The 27,142-nt window shown below is 46.3% G+C and overlaps 1 pseudogene; it reads left to right on the forward strand.

Moving 5' to 3' along the window:
- The window catches only part of LOC135565621 (constitutive coactivator of peroxisome proliferator-activated receptor gamma-like), a 32,850-nt pseudogene extending 10,149 nt beyond the window's left edge, over positions 1-22,701 (forward strand).
- The last annotated feature ends 4,441 nt before the right edge of the window (positions 22,702-27,142 follow it).

A 27,142-nucleotide genomic window follows, 5' to 3' on the forward strand; every position in this document is an offset into this window, starting at 1 on the left:
TGGGATCTTTGCCCATTTTTCAAGGCAAAACTGCTCCAGCTCCTTCAAGTTGGATGAGTTCCTGCTGGTGTACAGCAATCTTTAAGTCATACCACATATTCTTAATTGGCCTGGGCTTTGACTAGGCCATTCCAAGACATTTAAATGTTTACCCTTAAACCACTCAAGTGTTGCTTTAGCAGTATGCTTAGGGTCATTGTCCTGCTGGAAAGTGAACCTCCGTCCCAGTCTCAAATCTCTGGAAGATTGAAACAGGTTTCCCTCAAGAATTTCCGGCTTAAGTGTCCGGCTTAAAGTGGTCCTATGGACAGATACTCCAATCTCCGCTGTGGAGCTTTGCAGCTCCTTCAAGGTTATCTTTGGCATCTTTGTTGCCTCTCCGATTAATGCCTCCTTTCCTGGTCCGTGAGTTTTGGTGGTCGGCTCTCTTGGCAGGTTTGGTGTGGTGCCATATTCTTTCCATTTTTTAATAATGGATTTAATGGTGCTCCGTCGGCTGTTCAAAGTTTCAGATATATATTTTTAACCCAACCCTGATCTGTACTTCTCCACAACTTTGTACCTGACCTGTTTGGAGAGCTAACTGGTCTTCATGATGCCGCTCGCTTGGTGATGCCCCTTGCTTTTTGGTGTTGTAGACTCTGGGGCCTTTCAGAACAGGTGTATATATACTGAGATCATGTGACAGATCATGTGACACTTAGATTGCACACAGATGGATTTTATTTAACTAATTATGTGACTTTTAAAGGTAATTGGTTGCACCAGATCTTATTTAGGGGCTTCATAGCAAAGGGGGTGAATACATATGCACTCACCACTTTTCCGTTTTTTATTTTTTAGAATTCTTTGAAACAAGTAATTTTTAAATTTCCCTTCACCAATTTGGACTATTTTGTGTATGTCCATTACATGAAATCCCCCCCAAAATCTATTTAAATCACAGGTTGTAATGCAACAAAATAGGAAAAACGCCAAGGGGGATTAATACTTTTGCAAGACACTGTAAATAGCCAGACTGCTAAATAGCCCATTTATGGTACCCAAACTATCTGCTCTGACTCTATCATACACTGACCCTATGCACACTCACTGGACTTTATATACAGTGGGGAGAACAAGTATTTGATGCACTGCCGATTTTGCAGGTTTTCCTACTTACAAAGCATGTAGAGGTCTGTCATTTTTATCATAGGTACACTTCAACTGTGAGAGACGGAATCTAAAACAAAAATCCAGAAAATCACATCGTATGATTTTTAAGTAATTAATTTTCACTTTATTGCATGACATAAGTATTTGATACATCAGAAAAGCCGAACTTAATATTTGGTAGAGAAACCTTTGTTTGCAATTACAGAGAACATACGTTTCCTGTAGTTCTTGACCAGGTTTGCACACACTGCAGCAGGGATTTTGGCCCACTTCTCCATACAGACCTTCTCCAGATCCTTCAGGTTTCGGGGCTGTTGCTGGGCAATACGGACTTTCAGCTCCCTACAAAGATTTTCTATTGGGTTCAGGTCTGGAGACTGGCTAGGCCACTCCAGGACCTTGAGATGCTTCTTATGGAGCCTCTCCTTAGTTGCCCTGGCTGTGTGTTTTGGGTCATTGTCATGCTGGAAGACCCAGCCACGACCCATCTTCAATGCTCTTACTGAGGGAAGGAGGTTGCTGGCCAAGATCTCGCGATACATGGCCCCATCCATCCTCCCCTCAATACGGTGCAGTCGTCCTGTCCCCTTTGCAGAAAAGCATCCCCAAAGAATGAAGTTTCCACCTCCATGCTTCACAGTTGGGATGGTGTTCTTGGGGTTGTACTCATCCTTCTTCCTCAAAACACGGCGAGTGGAGTTTAGACCAAAAAGCTCTATTTTTGTCTCATCAGACCACATGACCATCTCCCATTCCTCCTCTGGATCAACCAGATGGTCATTGGCAAACTTCAGATGGGCCTGGACATGCGCTGGCTTGAGCAGGGGGACTTTGATTGTGCTGCAGGATTTTAATCCATGACGTCGTAGTGTGTTACTAATGGTTTTCTTTGAGACTGTGGTCCCAGCTCTCTTCAGGTCATTGACCAGGTCCTGCTGTGTAGTTCTGGGCTGATCCCTCACCTTCCTCATGATCATTGATGCCCCATGAGGTGAGATCTTGCATGGAGCCCCAGACCGAGGGTGATTGACCGTCATCTTGAACTTCTCCCATTTTCTAATAATTGCGCCAGTTGTTGCCTTCTCATCAAGCTGTTGCCTATTGTCCTGTAGCCCATCCCAGCCTTGTGCAGGTCTATAATTTTATCCATGATGTCCTTACACAGCTCTCTGGTCTTGGCCATTGTGGAGAGGTTGGAGTCTGTTTGATTGAGTGTGTGGACAGGTGTCTTTTATACAGGTAACGAGTTCAAACAGGTGCAGTTAATACAGGTAATGAGTGGAGAACAGAAGGGCTTCTTAAAGAAAAACTAACAGGTCTGTGTGAGCCTGAATTCTTACTGGTTGCTAGGTGATCAAATACTTATATCATGCAATAAAATGCAAATTAATTACTTAATCATACAATGTGATTTTCTGGATTTTTGTTTTAGATTCCGTCTCTCATAGTTGAAGTGTACCTATGATAAAAATGACAGACCTCTACATGCTTTGTAAGTAGGAAAACCTGCAAAATCGGCAGTGTATCAAATACTTGTTCTCCCCACTGTACACACCATATACACACTCACTCCCACACAAAACCCTCACACATTCACATAGCACACACATGCACACCGACACAACACAAACACATACACATTACACACACACTTTTACACTCATCATTTGCTGCTGCTACGCTGTTCTTTATTTTACTCTTATTATTATCTATCCTGATGCCTCGTCACTTTACCCTGCCTTCATGTACATATCAACCTCAAATACCTTATTATTATCTATCCTGATGCCTAGTCACTTTACCCTGCCTTCATGTACATATCAACCTCAAATACCTTTTTATTATCTATCCTGATGCCTCGTCACTTTACCCTGCCTTCATGTACATATCTACCTCAAATACCTTATTATTATCTATCCTGATGCCTAGTCACTTTACCCTGCCTTCATGTACTTATCTACCCCAAATAACTTATTATTATCTATCCTGATGCCTAGTCACTTTACCCTGCCTTCATGTACATATCTACCTCGAATACCTTATTATTATCTATCCTGATGCCTAGTCACTTTACCCTGCCTTCATGTACATATCTACCTCGAATACCTTATTATTATCTATCCTGATGCCTAGTCACTTTACCCTGCCTTCATATACATATCTACCTCAAATACCTTATTATTATATATCCTGATGCCTAGTCACTTTACCCTGCCTTTATGTACATATCTACCTCAAATACCTTATTATTATCTATCCTGATGCCTAGTCACTTTACCCTGCCTTCATATACATATCTACCTCAAATACCTTATTATTATATATCCTGATGCCTAGTCACTTTACCCTGCCTTTATGTACATATCTACCTCAAATACCTTATTATTATCTATCCTGATTCCTAGTCACTTTACCCTGCCTTTAGGTACATATCTACCTCAAATACCTTATTATTATTATTATTATTATCTATCCTGATGCCTAGTCACTTTACCCTGCCTTTAGGTACATATCTACCTCAAATACCTGATAATTATCTATCCTGATGCCTAGTCACTTTACCCTGCCTTTAGGTACATATCTACCTCAAATACCTTATTATTATTATTGTAGCGACCCGCACAGACAGCTGTGTGTTATGTGCTAGGCTAGGAGGTGGTTGTGTTGTACTGACCAGTACCCGGTGTTCGCGGGGTCCGACATGTCAATCAACCTGCTATCTGCCAATCACGGGAATGCCTGGAATGTTCTGATGCCGGGCATCCTGGTGGTTGGCGGAGTGGCGTGGAGGGGGGGTTGGGCATTGGAAGTTAAGACCAGGTTCAGCCTTTGTTCTCTCTCTCTTACATCTGGGCTTCACAAGAGAAGGTCACGGTTGTATTGTGGGTTATCTATTTGGCGTGTGCTACGGCCCAAACAGTAGCCTGTGTAAAGTTGGTTCAATAAACCGTCAATTCGCAAACTCAAGCTTCTGTCTGGACAATTGTTCATTTATGAGCTAGTCAGGTCATTACATTGGTGTCAGAAGTAAAAACGTTGATACAAGTTAGCCAGCTAGCTAGCTGACTTATGTGGCTAGCTACCGTAGGTGAGAACGGGGATTGAAAATGCTTCGAGGGAATCCGAAAGTGAAGGTGGAGGTAGGGGACAATTATGGCCAAGGAGGTGCGTGTGAATGGACGTCGGGGTTCTGTCTGAGGAGATCGCCAGGGCGTCGGAGCGCAGAGGCCGCTTGAGGGAGGACGTTGGAGTGATGGTGGCTGAAGCGGGCATGAGTGCTTCGTCGAGTGTATTTCGCGCGGATTCTGGTGGGCGGACCGAAGTGGCGACGTCGACGCGGCGTGACGAGGAATCTGGGGCTCAGGATGTAAACAAACATGGCGGCGCCAGTTCCCGGCTGCGTCCGTATCTGTTAAGACCCCAAATTCCGGTAAGGCGGATTGGGAAGCTTTTCATGCTCAGTTTGAACTGTTAGCTCATTTTAGGGGGTGGTCGGATGAAGAAAGGGCACTGCAGTTGGCTTTATGCCTCACGGATGAAGCTCTGTCCTGTTTGATATTGATTAGCCCCGAGGACAGGCATGATTATGGTGCTCTAGTGGGAGCACTGAGGAGGCGCTATGGACAGTGTGTACAGCCCGGGCTACTGCGCTCCGAACTGAGGAATAGACGCAGGCAGCCTGGAGAGCCTCTACGGGTGCTAGCTAATGACATTGAGAGCCTCTCTCGGCGGGCATATGCTTACATGCCCCCCTCCGTGCAGAGCGAGCTAGCACGGGACCAGTTCATACAGGCGCTCTCCCCTAAGGAGCTGCGCATACAGACCCAGCTGGCTCATCCTGAGTCATTGCAGACAGCCTTGGAGATGGCTTTGGAGAGGGAGCTGGTGTGGGCTGGGGCTTCAGCTGGGGCTTTGGTGGGGGTGCAGGGAGACACACCCTCTGTGCGAGCTGGAGCTGGGGGGCAGAGCAGCCCGGAGCCGGAAAAGCCTGCTTGGGTGGCCGAAATGACAGAACTCATTCGGGCTGTGTCGCTACAGGCGGCACGAAACACAAGCCCTGGTCCCAGGGTCTGCTGGGGTTGTGGCCAGCCAGGCCATCTGCGCCGAGATTGCCCCATGTCCCCCAGAGCTCAGGGAAACGGCTCGGGGTCCGCATAGACCGGGTAGTGCGGACCCCTGGCTTTCTATCCCAACCACCATCATCTTCAGGAGGAGCCCACCGGCACAGACGGGGAAGCAAGGCTCCACTTCCCCAGAAGCAGACGAGGGCAGCGGAGGGAGCCTGTTGTTGTGGTGGGCCGGACCTGTGTTGGGGACTTTGTCATGTCCCTGTCACTGTGGAGGGGTGCCCTGCTCCGCCCTGGTGGACACTGGGTCCACAGTAACCCTGGTGAGGCCAGATATTGTGCCAGGTTGGACTCAGTGTGAGCCTACAACTGTGCAGCTCCGCACAGTCACAGGTGAGCTGGCACCCATGAAAGGGAAGGGAATAATGACTCTGACAGTAGGGGGCAGGACTGTGCGTCATCCTGTGTGGGTGGCGGCTGTGCAGGACCCTTGTATCCTGGGGTTGGACTTTCTTAGGAGCACAGGCTGCCAGTTAGACCTAAATAGGGGCACACTGAGCTTCCAGGGAGGGACGGAAGTCACCATGGCCCCCTAATGTCACATTCACTCAACCCAACAAACCCTTTACTCCAACAGTTAAAGCAGCAGAGACTCATGGCTGCGCCCCCTCCCCACAGCTGTGTGTGACTTTTCCCCAGTCCCCTGTCACCTACGGCGGTGTTACATTCCCCCAGCTACCTCCATGACACAGCCCTCTGTGAGCCCGGGCCGCACCCCCAGCCCAGCTACCCCAGATGGGAGAGGAGAGGACACTGTCTGCAGTGAGGGAGATATGGGGAGGAACTGTGTTGGTCTTGACCCTGAGCAGCAGGAACGGTTGTGGCAGTTGCTGTTTGAATTCAGAGACAGCTTTGCGTTGAGTGAGGAAGAGGTGGGTCAGACTCTTCTGGTGCAGCATGAGATCGACACAGGTGATGCTCGACCCATCAAGATGCGTCCCCGCCGTATCCCGCTGGCACGCCAGGAGGCGGCAGACAAGGCTGTGTTGAGATGCAGCGGGCAGACTTCATTGAGCCCTCAGACAGCCCCTGGGCGGCGCCAGTCGTCATGGTTCCGAAGAAGGGGGCAAGCTGAGGTTCTGTGCGGACTACAGGCGGCTGAATGAGGTAACCAGGAAGGACTCATACCCCATACCACGTATCGATGAGTCGCTGGACCTGGTTAGGGGTCCTCCTGGTTCTCCTCACTAGACCTCCGCAGCGGCTACTGGCAGGTGCCCCTCTCCCCAGAGGCCAGAGCCAAAACTGCGTTCTCCACTAACAGAGGACACTGGCAGTTCAAGGTCCTGTGCTTTGGCCTGTGCAACGCTCCAGCTACTTTTGAGCGTTTGATGGACAGGGTGCTGGATGGCATCCCCCGACAGCAGTGTCTGGTATACCTCGATGACATCCTGGCCCATGGCAGCTCCTTCCAGTCAGCCCTGGGGCGCTACGGCGTGTGCTGGAGAGGGTGGCTGCCGCAGGTCTGAAGCTCCACCCCGAGAAGTGCCACTTCATGAGGAGAGAGGTGTCCTTCTTGGGCCACCGAGTGGGGAAGGAGGGGATCAGCACCATGGAGGACAAGGTAGGGGCTGTCAGAGACTGGCCCACCCCACCGACCAGCGTCAGCTGAAGAGCTTCCTGGGCCTGGCCTCGTACTACAGGAGGTTTGTACGGGGCTTCTCAAGCGTTGCTGCTCCACTGAACCGCCTGCTGCCGAAGGACAAGGCTTTCACTTGGACAGTGGAGTGTGAGGAGGCGTTCAACACCCTCAAACGTGCACTGATCGAGGCCCCCGTGCTCGCCCCCCCTGACCTCACCTTGCCCTTTATCCTGGACACAGACGCGAGCAATGTGGGCATGGGTGGGGTGCTGGGCCAGAGGGGGAGAGAGTGGTGGCGTACTTCAGCAAAACATTTGACAAACATGAGCGCCGCTACTGTGTCACCCGGCGGGAGCTCTTGGCTGTTGTGGCTTCCGTCAAACACTTCAAGTACTACCTGGGTGGTCTGCCCTTTACTGTAAGGACTGACCACTCTGCTCTCCAGTGGCTCATGTCTTTCAGAGAGCCAGAGGGGCAGGTGGCACGCTGGTTGGAGGAGCTTCAGCCGTATGACTTCACGGTGGTGCACAGGGCAGGGGCACGCCACTCCAACGCCGACGCCATGTCCCGTCGGCCCTGTACTGCAGACGGCTGCCGCCACTGTGAACGGAGAGAGGGACGGGAGAGAGAGCTGCGGGCAGAGGAGGGTGTCTGTGCCACAGTGTGTCGGGCGAGCGGGCCTGTCTGCTGTGAGCTGCAGACTGTCGACGTGGCTGAATGGCGGCAGCAGCAGGGACGGGACACAGACCTACAGCCAGTGCTACAGTGGGTAGAGGCGCAGGTGAGGCCACCATGGGAAGAGGTGACAGCGCTCTCACTCGCGACCAAAGGGTTGTGGTCGAAGTTTGAGAGACTGCGGCTGGCTGATGGCGTGCTACAGCGGGCATGGAAGGAGTCAGCTACGGGAGAGGAGAGGTGGCAGGTGGTGGTCCCAAAAGCATTGCGGGAGGCTGTGCTCCAGAGTACTCATGGGGGGTGGGGACTGGACACTTTGGGGTCACAAAACACTGCGCCGTCTCCGTCAGGGCTTCTACTGGGGGCAGCACAAGAGGGATGTGGAGGACTTTTGTCGCCGCTGTGACAACTGCACAGCGAGAAAGGGCCCCCAGGCCGCTCTCATGCTCAGCTCCAACAGTTCCCAGTGGGGCTCCCATGGAGAGGGTGGGAGTGGATGTAGTTGGGCCGTTCCCCACCACAGACAGTGGAAACCGCTGGGTGCTCACGGCCATGGACTATTTCACAAAATGGCCCGAGGCCTATGCTCTGCCTGACCAGGAGGCAGAGACCATCGTCGACGCCTGACAGCGGGGATGTTCAGCAGGTTTGGAGCTGCAGAGTCCATCCACAGCGACCAAGGCAGAAACTTTGAGTCCCGTGTGTTCGCCACCATGTGTGAGAGGCTGGGTATGCACAAGACCCGCACTACTCCTCTCCATCCTCAAAGTGATGGCCTTGTGGAGCGCTTCAACAAAACGCTTGGACAGCAGCTGGCCATCGTCTCTTCCAAACACCAGCGTGACTGGGACAAGCACCTGCCTATGGTCCTCATGGCATGCCGCTCCGCTGTCCAAGACTCCACCTCCTGCACGCCTGCCCTCCTCATGCTGGGGAGAGAGATCCGCACCCCTGCGGAGATGGCGTTGGTCGGCCCCTGGATAGCCCTCATGTTCCTCCGGGGCCGGAGTATGCCCGGAGACTCCAGGACCGCCTGAGACAGCCCACACCTTCGCCAGAGAGCAGCTGGTGAATGCAGGTGTGAGGCAGAAAAGGAACTATGACGTGCACACCCGGGGAAGGCACTTTGTGGCTGGGGAGCTGGTCTGGGTCTACAGCCCCCTAAGGAAAAAAAGGCAGATGCCCCAAGTTGGACAGTCACTGGGTGGGACCCTGCAGTGTCCTGGAGAGGGTAGGGAGGTTGTGTACCGGGTGCAGCTTCCTCCCAGGGGAGAAAGGTGGCACTGCACCGGGACAGGTTAGCCCCATACAGAGGGCCTCTTCTCCCCAAACCCCAGGAACCCCCACAATTCCCCTCTCTGGCAATGACATTCTCCAGGCACCCACCCTCAGGTGCCGCAGACAAGGCTCCAGACAGCCCACTCCCCCTGTCTCCCCCCTGTGTCACCGCGTGGTTCCCCAGAGCCACGGACTGTATTACCTGTTCCCGCTTCCTTGTCCCCCATATCCCTGCCTTCATCCCCTGGTTCCCAGAGGGGCACTCTGCGACCATCACGGCCACGCAGGCAAAGGAGACCTCCGGGTCGCTTCAGAGACTTTGTTTGTTCCTCGGGGACGAGGGACTTTGTGGTGGGGGGCTGTGTAGCGACCCGCACAGACAGCTGTGTGTTATGTGCTAGGCTAGGAGGTGGTTGTGTTGTACTGACCAGTACCCGGTGTTCATCCGACATGTCAATCAACCTGCTATCTGCCAATCACGGGAATGCCTGGAATGTTCTGATGCCGGGCATCCTGGTGGTTGGCGGAGTGGCGTGGAGGGGGGGTTGGGCATTGGAAGTTAAGACCAGGTTCAGCCTTTGTTCTCTCTCTCTTACATCTGGGCTTCACAAGAGAAGGTCACGGTTGTATTGTGGGTTATCTATTTGGCGTGTGCTACGGCCCAAACAGTAGCCTGTGTAAAGTTGGTTCAATAAACCGTCAATTCGCAAACTCAAGCTTCTGTCTGGACAATTGTTCATTTATGAGCTAGTCAGGTCATTACATTATTATTATTATCTATCCTGATGCCTAGTCACTTTACCCTGCCTTCATGTCCATATCAACCTCAAATACCTTTTTATTATCTATCCTGATGCCTCGTCACTTTACCCTGCCTTCATGTACATATCTACCTCAAATAACGTATTATTATCTATCCTGATGCCTCGTCACTTTACCCTGCCTTCATGTACATATCTACCTCAAATAACGTATTATTATCTATCCTGATGCCTCGTCACTTTACCCTGCCTTCATGTACATATCTACCTCAAATAACTTATTATTATCTATCCTGATGCCTAGTCACTTTACCCTGCCTTCATGTACATATCTACCTCAAATCCCTTATTATTATCTATCCTGATGCCTAGTCACTTTACCCTGCCTTCATGTACATATCTACCTCAAATACCTTATTATTATCTATCCTGATGCCTAGTCACTTTACCCTGCCTTCATGTACATATCTACCTCAAATCCCTTATTATTATCTATCCTGATGCCTAGTCACTTTACCCTGCCTTCATGTACATATCTACCTCAAATCCCTTTATTATTATCTATCCTGATGCCTAGTCACTTTACCCTGCCTTCATATACATATCTACCTCAAATACCTTATTATTATCTATCCTGATGCCTAGTCACTTTACCCTGCCTTCATGTACATATCTACCTCAAATACCTTATTATTATATATCCTGATGCCTAGTCACTTTACCCTGCCTTTATGTACATATCTACCTCAAATACCTTATTATTATCTATCCTGATGCCTAGTCACTTTACCCTGCCTTTATGTACATATCTACCTCAAATACCTTATTATTATTATTATTATTATTATTATTATTATTATTATCTATCCTGATGCCTAGTCACTTTACCCTGCCTTCATGTACATATCTACCTCAAATACCTTATTATTATCTATCCTGATGCCTAGTCACTTTACCCTGCCTTTATGTACATATCTACCTCAAATACCTTATTATTATCTATCCTGATGCCTAGTCACTTTACCCTGCCTTCATGTACATATCTATCTCAAATACCTTATTATTATTATTATTATTATTATTATCTTTTATTTTATTGTATTTATTTCACCTTTATTTAACCAGGTAGGCAAGTTGAGAACAAGTTCTCATTTACAATTGCGACCTGGCCAAGATAAAGCAAAGCAGTTTGACACATACAACGACACAGAGTTACACATGGAGTAAAACAAACATATAGTCAATAATACAGTATAAACAAGTCTATATACAATGTGAGAGAATTAGGTGAGAAGGGAGGTAAAGGCAAAAAAGGCCATGGTGGCAAAGTAAATACAATATAGCAAGTAAAACACTGGAATGGTAGTTTTGCAATGGAAAAATGTGCAAAGTAGAAATAAAAATAATGGGGTGCAAAGGAGCAAAATAAATTAATTAATTAAATACAGTTGGGAAAGAAGTAGTTGTTTGGGCTAAATTATAGGTGGGCTATGTACAGGTGCAGTAATATGTAAGATGCTCTGACAGTTGGTGCTTAAAGCTAGTGAGGGAGATAAGTGTTTCCAGTTTCAGAGATTTTTGTAGTTCGTTCCAGTCATTGGCAGCAGAGAACTGGAAGGAGAGGCGGCCAAAGAAAGAATTGGTTTTGGGGGTGACTAGAGAGATATACCTGCTGGAGCGTGTGCTACAGGTGGGAGATACTATGGTGACCAGCGAGCTGAGATAAGGGGGGACTTTACCTAGCAGGGTCTTGTAGATGACATGGAGCCAGTGGGTTTGGCGACGAGTATGAAGCGAGGGCCAGCCAACGAGAGCGTACAGGTCGCAATGGTGGGTAGTATATGGGGCTTTGGTGACAAAACGGATTGCACTGTGATAGACTGTATTCAATTTGTTGAGTAGGGTATTGGAGGCTATTTTGTAAATGACATCGCCAAAGTCGAGGATTGGTAGGATGGTCAGTTTTACAAGGGTCACTTTACCCTGCCTCCATGTACATATCTACCTCAAATACCTTATTATTATCTATCCTGATGCCTAGTCACTTTACCCTGCCTCCATGTACATATCTACCTCAAATACCTTATTATTATCTTTCCTGATGCCTCGTCACTTTACCCTGCCTTCATGTACATATCTACCTCAAATACCTTATTATTATCTATCCTGATGCCTAGTCACTTTACCCTGCCTTCATCAAATCAAATCAAATCAAATTTATTTATATAGCCCTTCGTACATCAGCTGATATCTCAAAGTGCTGTACAGAAACCCAGCCTAAAACCCCCAAACAGCAAACAATGCAGGTGTAAAAGCACGGTGGCTAGGAAAAACTCCCTAGAAAGGCCAAAACCTAGGAAGAAACCTAGAGAGGAACCAGGCTATGTGGGGTGGCCAGTCCTCTTCTGGCTGTGCCGGGTAGAGATTATAACAGAACATGACCAAGATGTTCAAATGTTCATAAATGACCAGCATGGTCGAATAATAATAAGGCAGAACAGTTGAAACTGGAGCAGCAGCACAGTCAGGTGGACTGGGGACAGCAAGGAGTCATCATGTCAGGTAGTCCTGGGGCATGGTCCTAGGGCTCAGGTCCTCCGAGAGAGAGAAAGAAAGAGAGAATTAGAGAGAGGCATATGTGGGTGGCCAGTCCTCTTCTGGCTGTGCCGGGTGGAGATTATAACAGAACGTGGCCAAGATGTTCAAATGTTCATAAATGACCAGCATGGTTGAATAATAGTAAGGCAGAACAGTTGAAACTGGAGCAGCAGCATGGCCAGGTGGACTGGGGACAGCAAGGAGTCATCATGTCAGGTAGTCCTGGGACATGGTCCTAGGGCCCAGGCCAGTTGAAACTGGAGCAGCAGCATGGCCAGGTGGACTGGGGACAGCAAGGAGTCATCATGTCAGGTAGTCCTGGGGCATGGTCCTAGGGCCCAGGCCAGTTGAAACTGGAGCAGCAGCATGGCCAGGTGGACTGGGGACAGCAAGGAGTCATCATGTCAGGTAGTCCTGGGACATGGTCCTAGGGCCCAGGCCAGTTGAAACTGGAGCAGCAGCATGGCCAGGTGGACTGGGGACAGCAAGGAGTCATCATGTCAGGTAGTCCTGGGGCATGGTCCTAGGGCTCAGGTCCTCCGAGAGAGAGAAAGAAAGAGAGAAGGAGAGAATTAGAGAACGCACACTTAGATTCACACAGGACACCGAATAGGACAGGAGAAGTACTCCAGATATAACAAACTGACCCTAGCCCCCCGACACATAAACTACTGCAGCATAAATACTAGAGGCTGAGACAGGAGGGGTCAGGAGATACATATCTACCTCAAATCCCTTATTATTATCTATCCTGATGCCTCGTCACTTTACCCTGCCTTTATGTACATATCTACCTCAAATACCTTATTATTATCTATCCTGATGCCTCGTCACTTTACCCTGCCTTTATGTACATATCTACCTCAAATCCCTTATTATTATCTATCCTGATGCCTAGTCACTTTACCCTGCCTTTATATACATATCTATCTCAAATACCTGATAATTATCTATCCTGATTCCTAGTCACTTTACCCTGCCTTTATGTACATATCTACCTCAAATACCTTATTATTATTATTATTATTATTATTATCTATCCTGATGCCTAGTCACTTTACCCTGCCTTCATGTCCATATCTATCTCAAATACCTGATAATTATCTATCCTGATTCCTAGTCACTTTACCCTGCCTTCATGTACATATCTACCTCATATACCTCGTACCTCATTGATATGGCACTTGTCCTCCCTGTATATTGCCTCACATTGATCTGATACTGGTATTCCCTGTATGTAGCTCCACATTGATCTGCATTGTTGGTTAAGGGCTCGTAAGAAAGCATTTCACTGTAGAGTCTACACCAGTTGTATTCGGAGCATGTGACAAATAATATTTTGATTTCATTTGAGGTAATTTACCCCTGATGCTCTGACTGAAACTCGATGGCTCCTTTTCTCCGTGGTTCTCTCTTCGACAATGAAGCTACAGAATTTTCACAAAAGTATGTGGACACCCCTTCAAAATAGTGGATTCTGCTATTTCAGCTATTTCCATTGCTGACAGGTGTATAACATTGAGCACACAGCCATGCAATCTTCATAGACAAACATTGGCATTACTGAAGAGCTCAGTGACTTTGAATGTGGCACCATCACATGATGCCACCTTTCTAACAAGTCAGTCTGTCAAATGTCTGCCCAGCTAGAGCTGCCCCTGTCAACTGTAAGTGCTGTTATTGTGAAGTGGAAACAGGAGCAACAATGGCTCAGCCACGAAGTTAGGCCACACAAGATTTTAAAAATCGTCTGTCCTCGGTTGCAACACTCAGGACCGAGTTCCAAACTGCCTTTGGAAGCAACGTCAGCACAATAACTCTTTGTCGGGAGCTTCATGAAATGGGTTTCCATGGCCGAACAGCCGCACACAGCCTAAGATCACCATGTGCAATGCCAAGTGTTGACTGGAGTGGTGTAAAGCTCACCGCCATTGGAATCTGGAGCAGTGGAAACGCGTTCTCTGGAGTGATGAATCACACTTCACCATCTGGAAGTCCGAGGGACAAATCTGGGTTTGGCAGATGATAGGAGAACGCTACCTGCCACAAATGCAAGGTGCCAACTGTAAAGTTTGGTGGAGATTGAATAATGTTCAGGGTAATGTTTCCATTAACCTTAGACTGGAACACTTCTCATGCTTGTTTTTATGTGGGTCATCTCTCCTTGGAAGACATAGATGCATATCTCAGCCAAGCTATCTGCGTCAGTACATATCCTATGCAAGGCTGAGTGAGATACACTAGTGTCTCTGACATAAACCCGTTATATGGGGTTTATAGAATCTTCCTAAAGTGGTTATATTATATTTGGGAAAGTGTCAGATATAAAGACCTTTTACTTATGTAGTTGTACATTTTCTTATAAATTATTTGTGCAGCAAATGCTGACCTGTTGCACCCTCTACAACCACTGTGATTATTATTATTTGACCCTGCTGGTCATCTATGAACATTTGAACATCTTGGCCATGTTATTATCTCTACCCGGCACAGCCAGAAGAGGACTGGCCACCCCTCATAGCCTGGTTCCTCTCTAGGTTTCGTTCTAGGTTCTGGCCTTTCTAGGGAGTTTTTCCTAGCTACCGTGCTTCTACACCTACATTGCTTGCTGTTTGGGGTTTTAGGCTGGGTTTCTGTACCGCACTTTGTGACATCAGCTAATGTAAGAAGGGCTTTATAAATACATTTGATTGATTGAGTGACCTTTCTTTTGTGGAAAAACTTAAGATAGTTGGAAAGCTTTTGGAAAGCTTTTCGGAACACATAGTAGTCTTTCCGGTATAGGCACTGCATCTTTATCTTACTCATCTAAGTTAAACATTTTCTGGAGTGATGAATCACACTCACCATATGGATGTCCAACGGACAAATCTGGGTTTGGTGGATGACAGGAGAATGCTACCTGCCCTAATGCAACCACACCCAGGACAACAACAAGAGAATGGGGCTGGGAGAATAGTCAAGAAGCCATTTTTCCACAATATAGTAAGTCCCACAGAAGAAACTCAGTTGACTCTTTCTCAATATGCAAGAAGATGTAGCAGCTGAAACTGCTGAGAGGGGATAATTTTGGGGCGCATTGCAACATTCCTGCTCAAACTGCTCTAACTGTGGTCTGAACCTGAGAATGATGCTCTGGCGACAGACTCCAAGCTGTCCCCGACACTAACCACAGTGGCTATTTGCACCTCCCCACCCTACTTTAAACCCTACTACGCCTGCTATTTCTGCCCCAGCCGGGCCGGCGGTTATCCTGGGCCCGGGTTGATAGAGGCTCCCTACGGTAGAGATAATGGATGATAGCAGCGACAAATTAGAGCCTGGTGGGAGACATCCAGAAAGCCACATCCTGATTTACGGTGCTTCCCTAGCATCCTCCCAGTGTCCCCCCTAAAGCTCGTGTCAGTCAGTTTCTCTGGTCTTGCCAAATCACTGCATGTTTTTGTTGTTTGTTGTTGTTTGTTTTAGGGTAATATTTAATATTTCAGATTGTGGCTTCTAACAATGTAATTGTCTGCATCATTTTCAATTCCCCATATATATTATTTGTAAATATATATATATGTATGTTATTTGAAATAGATATTTATACTATATATTATTATATATATTTTCCTTGTCACTCCCTGACCTGAGTTCTCTATGTTTTATGTATTATTTTGGTCAGGTCAGGGTGTGACGAGGGTGGGTATGTGTGTTTTTGTCCTGTCTAGGGGTTTTGTATATCTATGGGTTTTTGTATGTCTAGGTAATGTATGTCTATGGTGGCCTGAATTGGTTCCCAATCAGAGGCAGCTGTTTATCGTTGTCTCTGATTGGGGATCCTATTTGGGTTGCCATTTTGGTTTTGTGGGTTTTTGTCTATGTGTAGTTGCATCTCAGCACTCGTTGGAGTAGCTTCAAGGTCGTTTTTTGTTTTGGTATTTTGTTTAGTGTTCGTCGTTAATTAAAGATGATGTATTCGTATCACGCTGCGCCTTGGTCTCCTCACTATGACGAACGTGGCACATATTCCATCCAATTCACTTTATTTGTATAATATATTTCACTTGATCTTTCTTGAATATGTTCCTCCAGTTCTTTTAGTTTTTCCTGTAACTTATTCTGTGCCTCAATGGTACAGTTTCAATTGCTATCTGTACTGTTAGTCCCTCTATTTCCTTTGTTAATATGAAGTCTTGACCTAAATTGCTGTTTTAAAGTTGAGTATTAAATTGCATTGCCTCTAAATGCACATTTAAAAGTATTCCATACAATAAGGGGATCTGCAGTACCTATAGTGGCATGAAAAAGTAAGTGAACTCTTTGGAATTACCTGGATTTCTGCATAAATTGGTAATCAAATTTGATCTGATCTTCATCTAAGTCACAACAATATACAAACAGTGTGTTTAAACTAATAACACACCAATTATTGTATATACATTGAATACATTAAAACATTCAGTGTCGGTTGGAAAAAGTATGTGAATCCCTAGGCTAATGACTAATTGGAGTCAGGAGTCAGCTAACCTGAAGTCCAATCAATGAGATGAGATTGGAGATGTTGGTTAGACCTGCCTTTCCCTATAAAAACACTATTCACAAGGAGCATTTCCTGACAAAAGAGATCTCAGAAGACTTTAAGATTGGTTGACTTTCATAAAGCTGGAAAGGATTACAAAAGTATCTCTAAAAGCCTTGATGTTCATCAGTCCACGGTAAGACAAATTGTCTATAAATGGAGAAAGTTCAGCACTGTTGCTACTCTCCCTAGCAGTGGCTGTCCTGCAAAGAGCACAGTGCAGAATGCTCAGTGAGGTTAAGAAGAATCCTAGAGTGGCTGATAAAGACTTACAGAAATCTCTGGAACATGCTAACATCTCTGTTGATGAGTCTATGATACGTAAAACACTAAACAAGAATGGTATTCATGGGAGGACACCACGGAAGAAGCCAATGCTGTTCAAAAAAACATTGCTATGTGAAGTTTGGAAAAGTGCACCTGGATGTTCCACAGCGCTACTAGCAAAATATTCTGTGGACTGATGAAACTACAGTTTGAGTTGATTGGAAGGAACACACAACACTATGTGTGAAGAAAAAAGGCACAGTACACCCACATAACCTTATCCCAACTGTAAAGTATGGTGGAGGGAGCATCATGGTTTGGGGCTGCCTCAGGGCCTGGACAACTTGCTATCATCGACGGAAAAATTAATTCCCAAGTTTATCAAGACATTTTGCAGGGATTGTTAGGCTATTTGTCCACCAATTGAAGCTCAAAAGAAGTTGGCCGACGCAACAGGACAATGACCCACAGAAGTAAATCAACAACAGAATGGCTTCAACAGAAGAAAAGCCAGAGTCCTGACTTCATCCCGATTGAGATACTGTGGTATGACCTCAAGAGAGCAGTTCACACCAGACATCCCAAGAATTTTGCTAAACTGAAACATTTTTCTAAAGTGGAATGGTCCAAAATTCCTCCTGACCGTTGTGCTGGTCTGATCTGCAACTACAGAAAACATTTGGTTGAGGTTGTTGCTGCCAAAGGAGTGTCAACCAGTTATTAAATCCAATTGTTTACATACTGCACTGTGAATGTTTACACGATGTGTTCAATAAAGACATGAAAATGTATAATTGTTTGTGTTTTTAGTTTACGCAGACTGTGTTTGTCTATTGTTGTGACCTTAGATGAAGATCAGATCAAATTGTATGACTAATTAATGGAGAAATCCAATTTATGCAGAAATCCAGGGTTCACAAAATTTTTCTTGCCACTGTATGTTATGTAGGAAAAAGTAAGTTATACATTCTTCTTAGTTAAAAACAAGTTGTCATCCAATAGGCTTTGATTTCATTTCCAATATCCTCGCCAACGTGGAAATTCTTTAAGAGTAATGTATATGCCAATTATTTTATGGTCCGACCGCATTATGTTCCCTATCAAACTTTTTAAACGTTTGGTACCAGCGAGAATGACATAAGAAAGTAGTCAAGACAGCTACCTTGATTGAGCCTCTGCCATAAACAGTACCAGTCAAAAGGTTGGACACACCTACTCCTTTCAGGGTTTTTCTTTATTTTTTACTATGTTCTACATTGTAGAATAATAGTGAAGACATCAAAACTGTGAAATAACACATCTGGAATCATGTAGTAACCAAAAAAGTGTTAAGTAAATACAAATATATTTGAGATTCTTCAAAGGAGCCACCCTCTGCCTTGATGACAGGCATTCTCTCAACCACCTAATCACCTGGAATTACATTTCAGTTAACAGGTGTGTCTTGTGTCTTGTTAAAAGTACATTTGTGGCATTTCTTTCCTTCTTAATGCCTTTGAGCCAATCAGTTGTGCTGTGACAATGTAGGGGTGGTATACAGAAGATCGCCCTATTTGGTAAAAGACCAAGTCCATATTATGGCAAGAACAGCTCAAATATGCAAAGAGAAATGACAGGCCATCATTTCTTTAAGACATGAAGGTCAGTCAATCCGGAAATTTCAAGAACTTTGAAAGTTTCTTCAAGTGCAGTGTCAAAAACCATCAAGCGCTATGATGAAACTGGCTCTCATGAGGACCGCCACAAGAGAAGGAAGACCCAGAGTTACCTCTGCTACAGAGGATATGTTCATTAGAGTTACCAGCCTCAGAAATTGCAGCCCAAATTCAAGTTCAAGTAACAGACACATCTCAACATCAACTGTTCAGAGGAGACTGTGTGAATCAGGCCTTTATGGTCAAATTACTGCAAAAAAAACACTACTAAAGGACACCAATGATAAGAAGAGACTTGCTTGGGCCAAGAAACACAAGAAATGGACATCAGACTGGTGGAAATATGTCCTTTCATCTGATGAGTCCAAAATTTAGATTTTTGGTTCCAACTGCCGTGTCTTTCTGAGACGCAGAGTAGGTGACGGATGATCTCCACATGTGTGGTTCCCACCGTGAAGCATGGAGGAGGAGGTGTGATGGTGCTTTGCTGATGACACTCAGGGAGTTATTTAGAATTCAAGGCACACAACCAGCATGGCTACCACAGCATTCTGCAGTGATACGCCATCGCATCTGGTTTGCGCTTAGTGAGACTATCATTTGTTTTTCAACAGGACAATGACCCAACACACCTCCAGACTATGTAAGGGATATATGACCAATAAGGAGAATGATGGAGTGCTGCATCAGCCTCCACAATCACCCAACCTCAACCCAATTGATGGTTTGGATGAGTTGGACTGCAGAGTGAAGGAAAAGCAGCCAACAGGTAAATAAATATATGTATTTAAACCTTTATTTAACTAGGAAAGTCAGTTAAGAACAAATTCTTATTTACAACGAGAGCCTACCCTGGCCAAACCCGGACGACGCCGGGCCAATTTTGCACTGCCCAATGGGACTCACAATCACAACCGGTTGTGATACGGCCTGGAATTGAACTACGGTCTGTAGTGACACCTGTAACACTGAGATGCAGTGCCTTAGACCACTGCGCCACTCGGGTGCCCAGATCTGGGTACTCCTTCAAGAATGTTGGAAAAGCATTCCAGGTGAAGCTGGTTTAGAGAATGCCAAGAGTGTTTAACACTTTTTTGGTATCCTAATTATGGAGAGGTATTATTTAGCCTAGTATCCTAACTATGGAGAGGTATCAGTTAGCCTAGCATCCTAAGTATGGAGAAGTATCAGTTAGCCTAGCATTGTAACTATTTGTACATATTACTTTGCAGTCGTTTTTCTCTTTTTTTGTTTTGTTTGTTGTAATCATTGAACTGTTTTTGTGTGTGTTTGTTTATATAACAACTTCAGTAAACTCCAGATAGTGTAACAGCTAACTTCAGTAAACTCCATCTAGTGTGACAGCTAACTTCAGTAAACTCCCTCTTGTGTAACAGCTAACTTCAGTAAACTCCAGCTAGTGTAACAGCTAACTTCAGTAAACTCCAGCTAGTGTAACAGCTAGCTTCAGTAAACTCCAGCTAGTGTAACAGCTAACTTCAGTAAACTCCATCTAGTGTGACAGCTAACTTCAGTAAAACTCCAGCTAGTGTAACAGCTAACTTCAGTAAAACTCCATCTAGTGTGACAGCTAACTTCAGTAAACTCCCTCTTGTGTAACAGCTAACTTCAGTAAACTCCAGCTAGTGTAACCCTAGATCCCAGAATATATGAGGTAATAAAAATAGTTTGTGTTGGGGAGATTTCTGTTTAGTGGGTGCACAGCAGCAGCAGGTGTTGAATCGGTGGGCAGAAGGAGGTTATTATAAAAGTGTGTGTGTGCAAGTGTGTGTGTGTAAGTGTGTGTGTGAGAGAGAGAGAGAGAGGCCGGGCGGACGGGCAGGCGGGCGGGGTGATGACAGCCTGCTGCTGGACAGATTAGAGTGTGTGTAGACTTGTGTCTGCCTCCTACTCCAGGGCTCCACACGCACCTGTTGCCCCACGCCATTGTTGCATCCCATCAGGAAGGATATTGTCACATCTGCCTGAAATCTCAGAAAGCCAGGGGAGGGGAGGGGTAGAGAGAGGAGAAGGGGGAGACAGATGGCAGGGGACTCTCCAGGGGCAGTCTGATGCTTTTTTTTCTCTCTCTCGCCCCCTCCCCCTCTCTCTAATCTCTCTCCCCCTGCAGTGCTTTCTCATACTGGGGGAATGTCCATTAAGCCTCGGGCTGGGGATCAGGGGATGCCACTGCATCAGGGAGCTGCTGGGAGCCAGCATTCAGCCATCCATACACATAAATAAACCCTTTTATTCAATGGCAAGGACTACAGATTAGACCAGTCCTAGTTCCTACTAGTGTTGTGAGTAGGGTTGCAAAATTCATGGAACTTTCAATAAATTCCCTGGTTTTCCAGAAATCCTGGTTGGAGGGTACCGGATTTCCTGCTTATTCATTCCTGATTTTTGGAACCCACCAACCCGAGATTTTATTGAATGTCACCGGAATTTTGGAACCCTAGTCATGAGCACTGATCATCTAAGGTTATTCAGCAGAATGGGAATTGTGGTGCTGTTTCAAAGAGACCTGTTTCTCACCGGTAATATCCTCTGTTGTGTAATGGACGGGGAGACGGTTGTCCAAAACACAGAGGGTTGCCCCCAGGGGTATCAACTGTCTCAGGCACCTGGTTGGAGGAGATTTGAATGTTTATGCTTTGGTGAAGCTACTGTGTGGACAGCTGCACTCCTGTACTTGAAGACGTGGGCCTTCTTCATTGAGGGTGGCTCCATGGCTGGAGATTAGCATTCTGGTTTCGAGAAAAACACACCAAATTATGGAAAGGACGCCCGACTAAGTTTAGAAAAATGAAAATTGTAACTGGTATGCTAATTGGCCAGGGTTCCCACACACAAGCATGTGTTTCCTACTTTGAACTGCTACTTTCAACCAATGAACAGGACAAGTGTAGCCACACATTGTCAAATTACTACTTCTGCATGCTCAGATATACTCCGTTTTGAAGAAGCCCCAAAGTAGTTGCTTCCCTTGCTTGCCTGTATGTGTGTTTAAATGTGGGATGAGTGCTTTGTTTAGGGGCGGTGTGCCTGGAAGGCGCCTGCTGCTGGCTGCAGCCTCTTTAGCTTGATCTCTCTTCCCTCTTTGCTTTAGCTGAAGCTGTGTTTGAGTGGGGAGCAGGTGGCAGGCAGGTCTCTGGGCCCATGTGTTTGACAGGGCCTAATCAGCCCTATTTTATCTCCTATGGGCTGAGGGCCCAGGTGAGACCTGAGGGTAAATACAGGGGACATCTGCCTGTTGGCTAGCTAGCTACCACTCCTGTCCTGCTGCGACCCCTGGCTCTCCTCTCTCTGTGCTGCTGCGAGCATACTCTTCTACTTGCCATACAGTTAGGACCATACATTACAGAACATTCCCATAGAAACATTTGGTGTCGAACAAATATAATTGTATGACATGTAGAATAGAGAATCATGTCAGCTCTGTTCATTCCATTTCTATCTTCTCTGCAGGTCTCTCATGTGGAGCCCCGAGCGGTTCAGCTGGGCTCTCTGTTTGTTTAAGGGCTGCCAAGAGAGCTTGCGGCTGCCCCTTCCCCATGTAGCAGCTGGTGCCCTGAACACCTTTGACGGCCTGCTCTTCCACTCAGAGTACCTGCTGGCTCACTCATGGAGGCCACAGGGGGAGCTGCTGGAGGGCAATGTGAGTAAGTGGAAACACTGTTAGTAGAATTGATTCTAGCTATTAGCTACTCTAACAGGGCTCCCGAGTGGCGCAGCGGTCTAAGGCACTGCATCTCAGTGCTCCTCTAACTTGAGTCACTCTTTCCCCAATTTGATTTTCAAGATGAGGCCCTAAAAGCAACATCCAGTCATTGTGGCTCCAAAGTTTTCTATTTGAAACAAATAGAAGTTCATATATTGCAAGGGAAACCCTACCTTGGGTGTACACTCTAGTGGGGAGTGTTTCTCTTACTGTAACTTGGCTCATCCTCTTGTCAAGACCCCCTGGGTGTTCCTGTTCCATTCCCTCCGAGAGCTGGTCTTGGGAACCTGCAGCTGGCATGGCCAGACCATCTAGTCCAGAACATCTAGTCCAGTCCAGACCATCCAGTCCAGATCATCTAGTCCAGATCATCTAGTCCAGATCATCTAGTCCAGACCATCTAGTCCAGACCATCTAGGCCAGACCATCCAGTCCAGACCATCTAGTCCAGAGGGTCCAGTCTAGACTATCGAGTCCAGATCATCTAGTCCAGACCCTCTAGTCCAGACCCTCTAGTCCAGGCCATCTAGTCCAGAGCATCTAGTCCAGAGCATCTAGTCCAGAGGATCCAGTCCAGATCATCTAGTCCAGACCATCTAGTCCAAAGCATCTAGTCCAGAGGATCCAGTCCAGACCATCTAGTCCAGACCATCTAGTCCATACCATCTTTTCCAGACCATCCAGTCCAGACCATCTAGTCCGGAGGATCCAGTCTAGACTATCTAGTCCAGAACATCCAGTCCAGACCATCTAGTCCAGTACATACCATCTGGTCCAGTACATACCATCTAGTCCTGACCATCCAGACCAGACCATCTAGTCCAGTACAGCCCATCTAGTCCAGTACAGACCATCTAGTCCAGTACAGACCATCTAGTCCAGACCAGACCATCTAGTCCAGTACAAACCATCTAGTCCAGACCAGACCATGCAGACCAGACCATCTTGGCCAGACCACGGACAACACAGCCTGGTGAGACATATTCATCTCACTAATGAAACATGTTGAGGTCCCAGTGTCGGTGAACATGGCACACATACTGTATTTACAAACACAGTGTCTATTAGTGAGATTAAACAGAGTCCATCCGCTCAATGTATTTACTAAATATATTTATATCTGCCTATACTATTTGTTTAGGCTAGTGTTAAAAAGGCCATGGCAACAAATACTTAAGGAGTCTTCATATAGTATCCTCCCCAAAGTTATGTGATTCCTGAGGCAAAGACATCGCTACTCTTTGCCACGCTCAAAGAGAGACAGCCTATTATTATTATCCATATGTTCTGAATAAAGGAAATAATGATGATTGAGAGAGAATGTGTACTGTACCATGCGGGACTGTTGGTGCCCCTTGAGGGGGAACAATACCCAGTAGTCTCTACAGTCTATAATATGATCCATCTGGGCTCCAATCCATTGAAAAAGTTCCAGTGGTAGATACTTTTGGCTCCTCAAGATACTTTGTCATAACAAGAATAATTCTGGGTTTATTTTTATAGGACTTGATCTATATTAAGTAACATAACAAGACAACCAAATTATAACGTCCCAGAACTGTTACAAAGGCCTCAACCCCACTGCTTTCAACTTGCATCCTGCTTCCTGTGGTTCTGTATAGAGATTAAAAGAACATAGAAGGCAACATTTTCTCCATCTGTTTGTTCTCTTGACGTTGAACAACACGTCAAGTATGACCTACATTTTGTAGAACTTTTGCTGGTTTTGCTACTATGATATGATTTGTAATGTCTGCTCTTTGTCCACACACAGTATTTGAATTAGTGTATGATAGCCTACTTCAGTTGACCACAAATACTATGACATATTGAGTGTGGAAAGGGAGCTTCAGTTCGAAAGTATCAAATAGTTCTGTAGACAAAATCTATCATAACTCCAAATAACTTTTGAAGTATAGATGGGAATGGGAACTTCTCCAAAACTGACATGGTTAGTAAATTTACCAGTTAGTAAATATACCACAGTTAGTAAATATACCATAGGTAGTAAATATACCATATGTACTAAATATACCACAGTTAGTAAATATTGTCACGTTCATCGTATTGATGAGACCAAGGCGCAGCGTGATATGAATACATACTTGTTTTAATAAAGAAAAAACACTAAACAAACTAACAAAATAACCGTGAAGCTATATAAACCGAGTGCTGCCAGGCAACTACACATAGACAATAACCCACCAAATACCCAAGGAATATGGCTACCTAAATATGGTCCCCAATCAGAGACAACGATAAACAGCTGCCTCTGATTGGGAACCAATCTAGGCAACCATAGACATACAAAAACCCCTAGACATACAAAAACCAAATCAAATCAAATTTTATTTGTCACATACACATGGTTAGCAGATGTTAATGCGAGTGTAGCGAAATGCTTGTGCTTCTAGTTCCGACAATGCAGTGATAACCAACAAGTAATCTAACTAACAATTCCAAAACTACTGTCTTATACACAGTGTAAGGGGATAAAGAATATGTACATAAGGATATATGAATGAGTGATGGTACAGAGCAGCATACAGTAGATGGTATCGAGTACAGTATATACATATGAGATGAGAATGTAGACAAAGTAAACAAAGTGGCATAGTTAAAGTGGCTAGTGATACATGTATTACATAAGGATGCAGTCGATGATGTAGAGTACAGTATATACGTATGCATATGAGATGAATAATGTAGGGTAAGTAACATTATATAAGGTAGCATTGTTTAAAGTGGCTAGTGATATATTTACAACATTTCCCATCAATTCCCATTATTAAAGTGGCTGGAGTTGGGTCAGTGTCAATGACAGTGTGTTGGCAGCAGCCACTCAATGTTAGTGGTGGCTGTTTAACAGTCTGATGGCCTTGAGATAGAAGCTGTTTTTCAGTCTCTCGGTCCCAGCTTTGATGCACCTGTACTGACCTCGCCTTCTGGATGATAGCGGGGTGAACAGGCAGTGGTTCGGGTGGTTGATGTCCTTGATGATCTTTATGGCCTTCCTGTAACATCGGGTGGTGTAGGTGTCCTGGAGGGCAGGTAGTTTGCCCCCGGTGATGCGTTGTGCAGACCTCAGTTGCGGTTGAGGGCGGAGCAGGCGGTGATACAGCCCGCCAGGATGCTCTCGATTGTGCATCTGTAGAAGTTTGTGAGTGCTTTTGGTGACAAGCCGAATTTCTTCAGCCTCCTGAGGTTGAAGAGGCGCTGCTGCGCCTTCTTCACGACGCTGTCAGTGTGAGTGGACCAATTCAGTTTGTCTGTGATGTGTATGCCGAGGAACTTAAAACTTGCTACCCTCTCCACTACTGTTCCATCGATGTGGATAGGGGGCAACCACCCTCGTCACACCCTGACCTAACCAAAATAATAAAGAAAACAAAGATAACTAAGGTCAGGGCGTGACAGTACCCCCCCCCCCAAAGGTGCGGACTCCCGGCCACAAACCTAAACCTATATGGGAGGATCTGGGTGGGCATTTCTGGACGCCGCCCCCTTCTTTACACTGAGTCCGCTCTTGTAGCACTGACCCGTGGATCATCGACTGGGGACCGTTGCTGGGGACCCCGGACTGGGGCCCGTTGCTGGAGGCCCCGGAATGGGGCCCGTCGCTGGACGCTCTGGACTGCCGAGGCGCACTGTAGGCCTGGTGCGTGGTGCCGGCACTGGTGGTACAGGGCTGGGGACACGCACCTCAGGGCGAGTGTGAGGAGCAGGATCAGGGCGTACTGGACTGCCGAGGCGCACTGTAGGCCTGGTGTATGGTATTGGCACTGGTGGTACTGGGCTGGTGACACGCACCTCAGGGCGAGTGCGGGGAGGAGGCACAGGATACACTGGACCGTGGAGACGCATTGGAGATCCAGAACATAGAGCTGGCTCAATACGTCCTGGCTGGATGCCCAGTCTAGCCCGGCAAATGCGAGGAGCTGGAATAGAGCGCACCGGACTAGAATAGTGCACTGGAGACACGCATCTCTGCATAACAAGGTGCCCGACCAGTTATACACTCCCCACGGTAAGCACGAAGTGTTGGCTCAGGTCTCCTACCTGACTCAGCCAATCTCCTCGTGTGCCTCCCCCCAAAAATGATTGGGGCTGCCTCTCGGGCTTCGGTGCAAGCCGTTTACCTTCATATCGTCGCCGTTCCTCTATTTTCCGGTATTTTTCCTCGTAGTATCGCCGTTCCGCTTTCGCTGCCTCTATCTCCTCCTTAGGACGGCGATACTCCCCCGGCCGTGTCCAGGGTCCTGCTCCATCTAATATCTCCTCACAGGTCGATTTCCCCATTAAGCGCTATTCCTCCTTTTCACGCTGCTTGGTCCTGGTTTGGTGGGTTTTTCTGTCACGTTTGTCGTATTGATGAGACCAGGGCGCAGCGTGATATGAATACATTCTTCTTTTAATAAAGAAAGAACACTAAATAAACTAACAAAATAACAAAATGAACGTGAAGCTATATAAACCGAGTGCTGACAGGCAACTACACATAGACAATAACCCACCAAATACCCAAGGAATATGGCTACCTAAATATGGTCCTCAATCAGAGACAACGATAAACAGCTGCCTCTGATTGGGAACTAATCTAGGCAACCATAGACATATAAACACCTAGATATACTAAAACCCCTAGACATACAAAACCCCCTAGACAATCCTAAAACTACACAAACCACCCTCGTCACACCCTGACCTAACCAAAATAATAAAGAAAACAAAGATAACTAAGGTCAGGGTGTGACAA

Source organism: Oncorhynchus nerka, linkage group LG28 (assembly GCF_034236695.1).
Source record: "Oncorhynchus nerka isolate Pitt River linkage group LG28, Oner_Uvic_2.0, whole genome shotgun sequence".
Lineage (NCBI taxonomy): Eukaryota > Metazoa > Chordata > Actinopteri > Salmoniformes > Salmonidae > Oncorhynchus > Oncorhynchus nerka.